Raw genomic sequence first — 12058 nt, forward strand, 5'->3', positions numbered from 1 at the left:
ACAGTATAAAAGCTATACGAAATAATTAGTTATCAATAAGAACCAGGTAGCCTAGCATGAAAACCAGCTGCATCATGAGTGGAAACGCCTGTGTTCAAATCAGACTAACACACAGTTGCTTCAAGATGAAGTGCAGAGAAGGTAGAGCAAATTGATGCTGAGCACGTGCAAAAATAAAACACATTCCTCTGGTAAAACTTGATTTTTTGGAAATTTCAAGCTTTTCACTAAATAATGCTTTAATTCATTGACTTCCCAACTTGAAAATATACTAGTCAGTCATAAATTCATTCTGTAACCGAAAGAAGTGAAAAAAAAATTTGTAGATTCTGGGACAGACTATTATTTTCCCATGCTCTAAAACCAAATTTTTATTGAGTTTTAAAAGTCTACTTTTTAACATGTGTAAAAATGGAGCATTTGGGAGTATAAGAAGACAAAATGTGGGGATTCACATGCTGACCCTTAGTTTCTGGCCGGTTGTTACAAGTGGTTGAGATTGAAATGTTCTGGACAGTGTATAATATCAGCTCTTAAATGTTTTGTTTAATTTCAAAGTTTGATAATGGCAAAAAAAAAAAAACAAATATTATGTTCTGGAATCTCATTCTGCTCTTCAGAACAACCACCATAAAACACACCAAAGCAAAAACAAAACAAATACTGGTTTTGCCCATTCAGTTTATTCTGAGCTGGAAAGTTCCAGGAAGGCTGGCTGGGCCCCTGTCTGTCATATTCCTTCCTATCCTAATCTCATTCCCACATTCTGATTTTTCCTATCCACAGAACGAGGTGTTGGCATTCAGCAACCCCCATACATCAAAGCTTTACCTAATATACGATGTGTTTATTCTTCCCAGCCACAGGGCATATCACTCTCAAATGACTGACAACAACTCTAAAATGAAGTGGGCCCGACGTGGGCTCTAATAGTTATGGGAAGCCTCTCTAGTCAAACATAAAGCAAATTAATGTGAGCCCCCTCCTGCACCTTCATTCTGGAAATGTCATAAAGTAATAAGCATGGAGACCCTCACAATGTCAAGGACTGGATTTCAATAGATTTACATATTGAAGGCACAGGACACATTTCGTTAGCACTAACATCAAACTTGTAAGTTTCTAAATTATAAGTTCTTTATTTTAAAAATCAGTTCTTATCGTGGGCTGAATGCACAGATGAGTAATGATATAAATGCAATTGTACATCTATTTCACCCGTCATAGGTGAATTTTACAGGGCAAATTAAGCAAAGACTTAGAAACAACTAGTATGGCTATGAATTACCCGTATTTCTATGGTGTCACATTGTGTTTGTGTGTATGTATGTGTATCTCAAGACTGGTGTAGAGAAACAAATGAGTGAAGGAAATAGAGAAAGGAACAGTACGTATTGACAATAAATTTTTCGTTAATTCTGATTTTACCTCACTCTAACAGTGCCGGGGAAAGTGCTCAAGAGGAATGTTGTTGATAGACTCCGTTGTTGCTTTGCCGTAGGAGACTTACAAAAGCAAACTCAACATTTTTTTCAATCTTTGGACCTGTAATATCCTAAAATATCAGGTCTAAAAATGTATCACAAAGCCATCTACTCTGTGACTAGATGACTGGAGAAGAGATAAGCCTTTGTGTCCCTGATCATCAGCTTGCTTGGGTAAATTCCTTTGTTCTCTGGTTGTGTTCGAGATGACTTTCCTACCATGTCGGTCATCAGACTAACCAAGTAAGTTACCAGTATGCCAAGTGAACACAGGACATGCATATGCACATTTATACACGTTTTCTGTTTCTCTCTCTCACGTGTGTGCAGGCACGCACACACACACACACGTTTTGCTTATTTCCTCTGGAAGCAATAAAAAACAACTCAGCACTGTGCATAAAATTGGGAATATACATGAGCACACAAGAAGATTTCGTCTTGTTTTTTAGTTGCTGCCAGGATGTCCTAGAAGAATTATTTCTTTCACATTTCAAGTCAGTTTATGAATAAAGTGCAAGGTAAGCTTTCTTCTGAGTGAATATAAGGCAATTTACCTCTTATCGAAGAAACCGAGTAAGGTTTTCAAACCCTGCTAATTTTAAGGAGGGAAAAGAGCTATGGAACATACATTGTTTAAAAAAATAATTTAACAGCTTATACCCAGATGGTTTCAGTAGTTGGATTTTTTTCTTTTTTCTTTTTTTTTTTTCTGTTCACTCAGAGCTATAGCCCTAGTATTAAGCAAATTTTAAAAAATGCAATTTCTAAGAAAACTTTTCAAAACCTAAAGACAAACAATTGCATCAAAATATGAAAGCAAAACAGAACTACACTTTGGATAGAATATAGTTTATTAAAGTATGACTCATATTTTCCTAATTTTTCTTCTTTAATATTGTGAGCTTTACTAGTAAAATTAAAAATTTATAACATTATTGTTTGTGAAATTTAAAGGAAATCGTTCATTCCTTTCTGATGTTTTGAGAAACTAAAAAATGTACTATTACTTAAGTGTGTTACTTGTGAGAGAGAGTGTGTGTGTATGTTTGACCAAGCAATCATTTGATTCACTGAACCCAAATACATTCTTTCTTGTGTGGGATGATAATTCAACATCTTGCTAATTACAGGGCAGAGTACAGACCAGAAAAGACACTCTTTAAATAGTGTATTCTATAAAGTCAGTTCTAAATTTTTTATCTAGTCCCCTTCCATGTGCTATAATAAGCAAACTTTTCTATTGTGACTTGAGTTACATTTTTTGTGTTTTTGTTAATTTTATTAATTTTGTTTTTATTTCAGAGGGCATTTCTGCTCTTAAATAAGAACTCTTCATGTAAAAAGAGCTTTCATTTAAATTCTTAATACAAACTTGGCTTCACAAAGGAAACATGTGTTAAATGTTTATGCCTTTCAAACAAAAATCATCTTGTCTTCTTTGTGAATAATCTTAAAAATTTAGAACACCGTGAAGGCAAAAGAAACAAAATCTTTTCAATATGCCAATTTGTTTAATGCTGCACCCCAGTGATATTGTATGATATTCATGGACACTCTAAGGTGTTGAGTTATATACCTATAGTTCCAGAATGTTCCAATTAGGTGAAATTCTAGAATCAATATTAGAAAAGAAGCTGATAACATCTCACTTACTCATAGAAATAAAAGCCTGGAGCTGCACACTACAGATCCTTACAAGTCAAAAGATCTTTCTCCCTTCAAAGCCAGCAAGAGGAAGAATGATCAAAATCCAAAACGACCTTCTATAAAGGAGAAAACACATGCATATGTTATAAAACATTTTTTAAATACATTTTAAACTGAAATAGATCCAAAAATGTAATCAGCAAGTGCAGGTGAGTGTGTGCATTCTATGGGGGGCAGCCACGGATTTTCTGAGGGGAGGATCATAAATATCATTATTTCTATGAACACACAAATAAAAGATTAGCTCTTAATAAAAAGATACAACATTTTAAGTGTGTATCTCTTTTTAATCAGTCACTCTTTGCAAGTAAGGCTTTATTATTTCTGAGTTCTTGACAGGCACTTGAAAAAAGGTCACATAATAAACTGTGCTTATTTCTCATTGCAGAAAAACAATAAGTCATCTCTGCATCCATTATTTACCAAATTGTCTTCATTTTTCTTCACCTGCTGTGTTTTCAGCAATAAAGATAAATAATATTATAAAACCAGCCTGGATATTTTCAGAGTGATCCAGAATTTGACAATGAGCTGGTCTTCTGGAGTTGAGGAGACTAAAAGAATTAGGAAGAATTTGCTATCCAAGTTGTTTACCAAAATATATTAAAGGTTATTTTTCACAGAAAGATCCATCAGAACAACAAATATATATATTGGAAAAAATGTTTTAAATAAATCTAAAGTGATGCACTAAAATTTTGTTATACCATTTCCTTTCAAAGAAATTATATTTTCGTAGGTAAATAAACACAAAGTACTTTCTTTTCCAACTCTTTTTTTTCTCTCTTCACTGCTCTATCATTAATAATTTCTGGCCTGAGTAGAAGTCCTTGTTGCATAGCAAAGAAATATTTTTAAATGTCTTAGCAAAGAAAATAAAGTATCTAAATGTGTTTCCTTACAATTAGAATAGCTTAGCAATTAAGAGCCTGTGTTCAAGGGTCAGACTGCAAACCCATGCTCTGACTCATGTATGCACTGAACTGGTTGAGTTTCTCTGTGCCTCGGTGGTCTTATCCAAGCAAAGTGGTGGTGATGTGGTATTTAATGTCTGGTTAAGTAAATGGCCCAAGACCATGTAACAAACAAGTTGAAGCTGGGATTTGAACATAGACAATTTAGATTTAACATCTGTGCACTTAACCAACAGAATCTAGCACATGCTGGGCCCATTAAGGCCCCTTAAAGAGCTTTCAGAAGACAACCTGGTACGATGGCCCTGCCATGTGTCACTATTTTATTCGGCAGTTCCAGCCTGGTTCTGTCACATTGTCTCATCACAAAATTGGATTGCACAGAACTCAAATGGAGAGGACATTCAAACTCAGGAATGTGGAGCACTCATCATCTGCTGTGGTCAAGGAGACAATCTGTGAAGAAAGTGAACAAGGCAGATGGAGATAAATTCAAAAACAGAGATCCAAAAGGCTGCTAAGAGAGAAAGGAACAGGAATCTCCCAGTTCCTGAGAGCCTCCCAGGCTTTCTCCCTCGATGTTTGTGAGTTTTCCTGACAGCTTCATGCTCTTGGTCCACAGGAAAAATTTGTGACCTGGATATACGTGTGCATGTGTGTGTGTGTGTGTGTGTGTGTGTGTGTGTGTGTGTTTGAAGAAAGGTCATGATATTTATGTCAATTTAAGTTAGTTTCTATTCTTTATACAAATGAAATGTCTTAAAAAATATTGGTAATACTTTGCTATTTTAATTTCACTTCGGTGCTTTTTTTGTTTCTTGTTTGATAACTTTCTAACAAACATTGCAAAACCCTAGCATTTTCTCGACTCTTCTTTCAGCTCCATTATTCCCCAGCTCAAGAACACACCAACCCCAAGTCCTCTCTCACCCTCCTTTTTGGGCTCCAGCATCTCTGCCTTTGCTCAGCTCTTTCAAACACCTACATTGCCTGCTCCCAGAGCTTCCAGTTGGTCTCCTACTCAAGTTCAAACTCAATAGTCCCTCCTCTGCAACGTCTTCCAAATCATTCAGGAGGAATTGATAATTTTCTTATTTGTACTCACACTGCATTTTATATATTGCCTTATACTATATTATGTTTTTGTTAGTGGTTAAATTGTTTCCCTCCCAAGGTCAGAGACTAGGCAGTCTGTGTACTATTTGTCCTTTTAACCCGATTACTTAGGTTGGTGTCTGGGACATAATAAGTGCTCAAAAACATCAAAATATATTTCTGTATGACAGAACTCAGCAATATCACTGGGAGTTCATTTATGTGTATGTCAGATTTTGTGAACTCTCTATATAAATGAAGTATGCTATTTTGAAGTAGCATATATATGTTAAGAACTATATATGGCATATGGTGTTCAACATAATCAGCAAATATAGTATTTATTGAAAATGGAGGGATACATTTTAAAAAAGTTTTCTGATAACAATAAGATAGATTAGGGTTTTCTGCTCTTTTTCTAATAAAACTAAAAAATTAAAAATATAGAGTCTGAAAAAATTAACTTTTTGAATTAGACTTACTTATTCAAATTGGAAGATTGTTTCATTATTCATACTATTAAGAAATATATATATATATTTGTATGTGTGCATGCATACAAAGATTTTAAAATGTGAAGAAGTGCATTATTTTCTTCAGTTCAACCAAAAGTGTTTTTACAAATTTACCTCCAATTCTTATTTTATTATTCCGAACCCTCTACATTTGGCAGTATATTATTGTTATTTTTAATCATTGTATAAACATCCTAGCAAGAAAGTCTTTCTTGTTAAAGAGATATTAGTCAAAAGATACAACTTTTTCATTACGCAGAAGGAATAAGTTCAAGAGAGCTATTGTGCAACATGGTGACTATAGCTAATAATAATATTATTGTATTTTTGAAAAAATGGAAAAAAGACTTGTGGGTGAATTGAATAATCATATATTTGGGGAAACTTAGACTTTGTAGACGTGTAGATTCTGGCATGAATAAAAAATAAATTATCTGGTAAAAAGCAAAAGAAACTCTTTCTCCATTAGCCCTTTTTCTATCTGCCTAGAGTAACACTGAGTATTCCGGTACTAGCAGCCAGGAGGCCTAGCGCTGGCCCATGAACTCACTTGTGAATAGTCATTTAATGTGTTGCTTCTTCAGTTTATAGCACGGGCCTTCTCTGACTTCTTCTCTACTTCAGTCTGAAGGTTGTTGTGGAAATAAAAATAGGATAATGTGCATGCTAGTGCTTTGAAGAGTATAAAGTATGATATAAATGTAAGATGTTATTGTAAAAGGGGGTTTAAAACTACAGCATAAAAAGACTTGTTATAAAAATAAAATAAAAGTGACTCTAGTCACTTATTTTTATGAGGCACTTTTCTCTCTTTGGAAAAATATAATTTACCAATTCAAGAGAGAGCTATTAATTTCTAAGTCCTTCACAGCCATTAAAGCAGGCATGATGACTTCAATTCAGTGTACAAATGGAGTGGGCATACTGCAGGGGAATGGTACTCTCAGGTTACATATAAATGGAATTAAATTAAATTAATGAAAAGAGAAGAAAAGCATGTGTAGATAAATAACTAACTCATCTCCTAAGAGGCTCAATGTCTGAAATAATACATGAGTTAAAATATATTAAATTTCTCACATCTCCTTCCCAGACTCCCTCAAATATCATTTAGAAATTATTTCTAAAATACTAAATATTGATAAAAATAATATCTGTATGAGACCTCTCACCCTATTATGTGTAAAATTGTCATTGGGTTTTAAGTTGAATGGAGTGTGGTATGCTTCCGATGCACCTACATTGATGTATCAGTGGGGAAACCCAATAACTTTGATGGTGTTTCCAAAACCCACTGTGCAAATCACAGAATCTCAGAAAGTCATCTTGGTAAATGGTGAAAAACTGAACACATGGCAATAGGTACTTCTAATTAGATGAGGATATTATTTATACTTTGATTTTAGACTATTCTATTACACTGCTTTGAATTTTTTATAATTTTCAAAATATGATGCCAGACTGAACATGTGGAGAGTAAGAAATGGAAAGTGATTCTCTTAAGGGCATCCTCATTTGGTTGTTTTATTTATCATGTGATGCTTAGTGATATTTTGGTCCTAGCAACAAATCCCACTGGGTTAGAGAAAAGGGAGATATCTGAGTGATCATGGGAACATTTGTGGACCTCTCTGTGACTCAGTTTCCTTAGGAGACAAATAGGGATGATGATATTCAATTTTCAAGATCTCTGTAATGCTTGAAAGAGTTAATGTTTGTAAACCGAACTATACAATGTCTCAAATGTAGCTTTTGTTCCCATGTCACGATGTTGTGTAAATACATGTTAAATGGCAGATTCTAGCTGGGGGAGTATTTTTGGCATGCCACAGGATTCTCTAGACATAGTTATCTCTGTTAATATTTTTATCGATAACATAGGAAGATAAAGAACACATTGAGTTTGCCGATGCATGAAGTTAAATGATATTAAAAATTCAATAGCTGAATTGATATCCAAAATGAATGAAGTCTAAGAAGAGGAAATTTCAAAGTGTAAGGCCTTGTAGTTGGATTTTTGAAATCCAAATTCTGAAAAATAGGTTGGGAAAAATATGGTTTAGCAATAGTAAGTATATCTATATGTCTATCTATCATTTTTTCTATAGGTAAAAGAGAAAAATGCCTTATGAGTTAAATTAAAAGTAAAAATTTAAGTCTTCAGACAGATGAAATTATACAAATGGTACCATTTTTTCAGGACTCAACAAAGGATTATATCTGAAATACTCCCACTGGACTACAAAGTGATTAGGCAAAACTGGAAATATCTTGTACAGCTCTGGGTACCAGTTTTTGGTAGGAAGAGAGATAAACTAGAACATTAGAAAAGAGGAAGGAGAACATTAGTAACAATCACTGTTAATTATGTATCAGATCTGTGTTAAGCATTTGCTACAGATTATTTTATTCCTCCTTTATATCTGCCCACCACGGAATATATCATATTTACCCTCAGGCTTGGAGAAGACTCAAAGGAAAGGCAGATGAACACCATCCTAAACATGACCTGTAAAGGTCAATGCGATAAAGCTGCAGGTGGGTTTCTATTAAATATAAACTAGCCAGTCATAGGTCAGAGAGAGAGAGAAAAGAGAGAGAAATATTCCAGGAGGAAGTGGGGAGAGATTGAGCACTGGATCTGCAGCATAATTTAAAGACTCTCAGATTGGGCTATGGCATCAAACAGCTGTCTGTTTATTGTAGTGTATTTAGATGTACTAGGAAGTTTATCTTATTGCCATGACATGTTGATAACCAGCACCATTAGTGGATGCTGATATTACCTCTAACTTCTGCAGTGATATCAGCTGGCATTAAGTTCACCTTGTCTTTTCTGAAGATAAACCTAACTTCCTGAAATGGACAACTTTCAGCTATCTTTCACATAATCTGCCTCTAATATCTACTGAAAACAATCTCTAAGCAAAAGTTGCTGCATACAGTCTTAGAAATCATTTTAAAAACAAAAATGAGTAAGCCTTTACCTTCCCATCAACTTCATGTACTTTTAGTTGCTCATGTCTGTTTTATCCCTAATATCTTTTATTACAGAAATATAGACATTCCCTTTAATGAAAACGTGGAGGCACATCAACAGGAAAGCCTGTCAGTCTCAAATTGCTTAGACTGAGCCTGAGTAAAATCTATTGATTTCATTTTCAAATCTGAACACCCTTTCAAACTATTATAACTGGTTTTTGTTTTATTTGATTTAATGTTTTGGCTATTCCACCAATATTCCTAAGATTTTTCAGCAATTTGGCAATCTGAAAATGCATATAAAGAACAAAATGGTAGACTAAGGCTTGCCAAACTTTTATTCTTCAAAAAGAATTATTTTTAAAAAAATGTGGAAACTAAACCAACATTTTCAGAGCTCTGGAAAACAATAAAAGGTTTATAGCCAATAAGTGAACACCCAATCAAGAAAAACCCATCTTAAAAGAATAGAAAAATTTTGTGGCATTCGAAATCACCCTCCTCCTGCCTCTCCCAGGCATGACAGTGGTCTTCAGTTTGAGATAACAGCAGCCTGGTTTCCAGTTCCTTCCCTTCAGCTAGAGGAAGCAGAGCAGATCTTATCTGAAAATTACTGTGCCCATCTGTTTTAACCTGCCTGGTAAATGCACGAAGGGTTGACACAAAGTGCTCATCTTTGTTTTGTCTAATTCACAACTCAGGTGGAAAAGTGGCAGATACTGCTCATAAAATGTGCAAGGTGACTACAGACCCGCAGCCACCTGGGCCAGGAGTTTATAGGTAGAACATACAATAGACCAACTAAACTCTGGAGAAGAAACCAGGCTGAGGCTCTTTGGAAAATTAGGACATTCAGAAGCAGCCACATTTACAGGGACATTTAGATGGCCAAGGACCTGTTCAGGTAGATGCATGCTCAAAAAAATCCTGTGAAAACCTTACTCTTTCACCTAAGGCTGATCTCTAGACTCAGAATAGGCCTTTGTTAAAGTGTTGGCTCTTCCAGAACAGAACCAGTTTGCAAAGACTGGGAGAGCTCCTGAAATTGAAGAAAATTTTATCAAAATATAAGCTGAACACAAGCCAAAAGAGCAGAGACTTCCATCATCACATGCAACAAGGAATACCCTTTGCAAAAATAATTTGGAAAATTCTCAAAACAAATAGACCATTATAGCTTTCAACCATTAAAAACAAATAAACAAACAAAGCAGGGAAAATCCTAGGGAAAAGGAGATTTTGTCCTAGAGTTACCATAGTATAATAATCAAATTTCTAATTTTCAACAACAAAATTCATAAGATATACAAAGAAATACAAAAACTTGGCCCATTCCGAGAAGCAAAATTAACTGACAGAAATCATCTTCTAGGAAGTCCAGACACTGAAATTACTAGACAAAGTATTTAAAACAATTGTCTACAATATGTTCAAAGAGTTAAAGGAAGGCATGGGCAAGGGTAATAAAATAAATGAAAAAAAAGGGAATATGAACAAAATGAGAATGTCAACAAAAAGATAGAACATATTGTTTTAAAGAAACAAAAAATCTGGAGCTGAAAATTTCAATAGTTGAAATTTTAAAATTTACTACAGAAGTACAATAGCAGATTTGAACAGGAAGAGAAAGAACTTGTGAGTCTGAAAAGAGAAAAACTAAAATTATTGTGTCTTAGGAGCAGAAAGACAAAGAAATCAAGAAAAGTAAACAGAACTTAATGGACTTGTAAGACACCCACAAGCTGATCAACATATGCATTTTGGGATTCTGAGAAGGGGAAGAGAGAAATAAAAGAACAAAAAAAAGATTATTTGAAGAAATAATGGCTGAATATTTCTCAAACTTTATAAAATTAATGAATCTACAAATCTAAGGATTTCAATAAACTCCAAGTAGCTAAACTTCATAAGCCCACATAGAGATACATTATAATCAAACTTGTAAAAGATAAAGAATCTTGAAAGCAGCAAGAGAGATGTGACTCCTCCACATACCAGACCCAGAAAATCTGTCCTTCAAGATTTGGGGAGAAATTAAGATATTCCATAATATGCTAAATCTGTGAGAGTTTACTACTACTAGACCTGCCCTACAAGAAATGCCAAAGGGAGTCTTTAAAGTTGAAATTTTAAAAAGCTACACAGTAACTCAAAGCTTCATGAACATAGAGTGATCTCCAATAAATGTAAATATAACATGTGGAGAAACAGAAAAAGAGCCACTGTTATAGTAATTTTCGTTTGTAATTGTACTTTGTATTTACTATAAGATTTAAAAGACAAATATGTTAATTATTATAAATCAATGTTATTGGTCACATAATGCATAAAGATATACTTTGTGACATCAGAAACATAAAAGAGAGCAGAAAGAGTAAAGTTGTAGAGTTACTACTTGCAATAATAGTTAATTTGGCATCAGTTAAAATGAGAGTGTAATAATTTTAAGATGTTATATATAAAATCCCCAGGGTAACTGCAAATGAAATATCTATAGTCTATATGCAAAAGAAAATGAGAAGAGAAGCAAAACATGTCATTACACACACAAAATTTCAACAGAACACAAAATAAGCCAGTAATGGAGGAAATTATGGCAAATAATGAAATGGCAAAAGTCTTCCATTATTAGAAATTACCTTAAATATAAATGGGTTAAACTATCCAATCAAAAGGCAGAGACAGGTAAAATGGATAACAACACAATTAAACAAACCATTATCCAACTATATGCTGCCTACAAAATACTCACTTTAGACCTAAAGGGATAAATAGGATAAAATTGGAAGAATGAAAAAACACACTTCACATAAATAGTAACCAGAGGAGAGCCGAGGGGGCGATACTATCAGATAAAATAGATTTTAAGTCAGAAACTATTCTAAGAGACAAAGAAGAAAATCATATATTGATAAAATGATAAGGTAATATGAAGACACCAATTGTAAATATATATGCACCAAATAACAGAGCCCCAACATCTATCAGGCAAACATTGGTAGAACTGTAAGGAGAAATAGTTCTACAACAATAGTTGGAGACTTCTATACTTCACTTTCAATAACTGTCCTCTTCCCTACTGCTGATCATGTAAATCTACCTATGTTTTCATCCTTATCCATCCCTTGTTCTTCCCGTTATCATGGGGAAATGCTCTCTCTCATCACATATGTGTGAATTTTCCAGTTCTCCTTCTGTTATTTTTAGTTTCATTCCATAGTGATTAAAAAAATGTTGTATAATTTCAGTCTTTTAAAATTGATTAACACTTGTTTTGTAGCCTAAGATATGCTCTACCCTGGGGATTATTCCATATGTACTTGAGAAAAATATGTATTCTGCTCTTGTTGGGTAGAGT

The 12058-nt window shown here is 34.1% G+C and overlaps 2 long non-coding RNA genes across 2 annotated transcripts in view; one reads left to right on the forward strand and one right to left on the reverse strand.

Annotated features, from left to right (window-relative positions):
* LOC134757355 (uncharacterized) overlaps positions 1-12058 on the reverse strand; it is a 29930-nt gene that overhangs the window by 9353 nt on the left and 8519 nt on the right. The gene's annotated exons all lie outside the window — the stretch shown is intronic.
* LOC129526877 (uncharacterized) overlaps positions 4204-12058 on the forward strand; it is a 30433-nt gene continuing 22578 nt past the window's right edge. Inside the window, exon 1 of the long non-coding RNA XR_008671699.2 lies at positions 4204-4692. This is a non-coding gene — a long non-coding RNA (uncharacterized lncRNA). The remainder of the gene's footprint in view (positions 4693-12058) is intronic.

The sequence above is a fragment of the Gorilla gorilla genome, chromosome 16 (genome assembly GCF_029281585.2).
Source record: "Gorilla gorilla gorilla isolate KB3781 chromosome 16, NHGRI_mGorGor1-v2.1_pri, whole genome shotgun sequence".
NCBI lineage: Eukaryota > Metazoa > Chordata > Mammalia > Primates > Hominidae > Gorilla > Gorilla gorilla.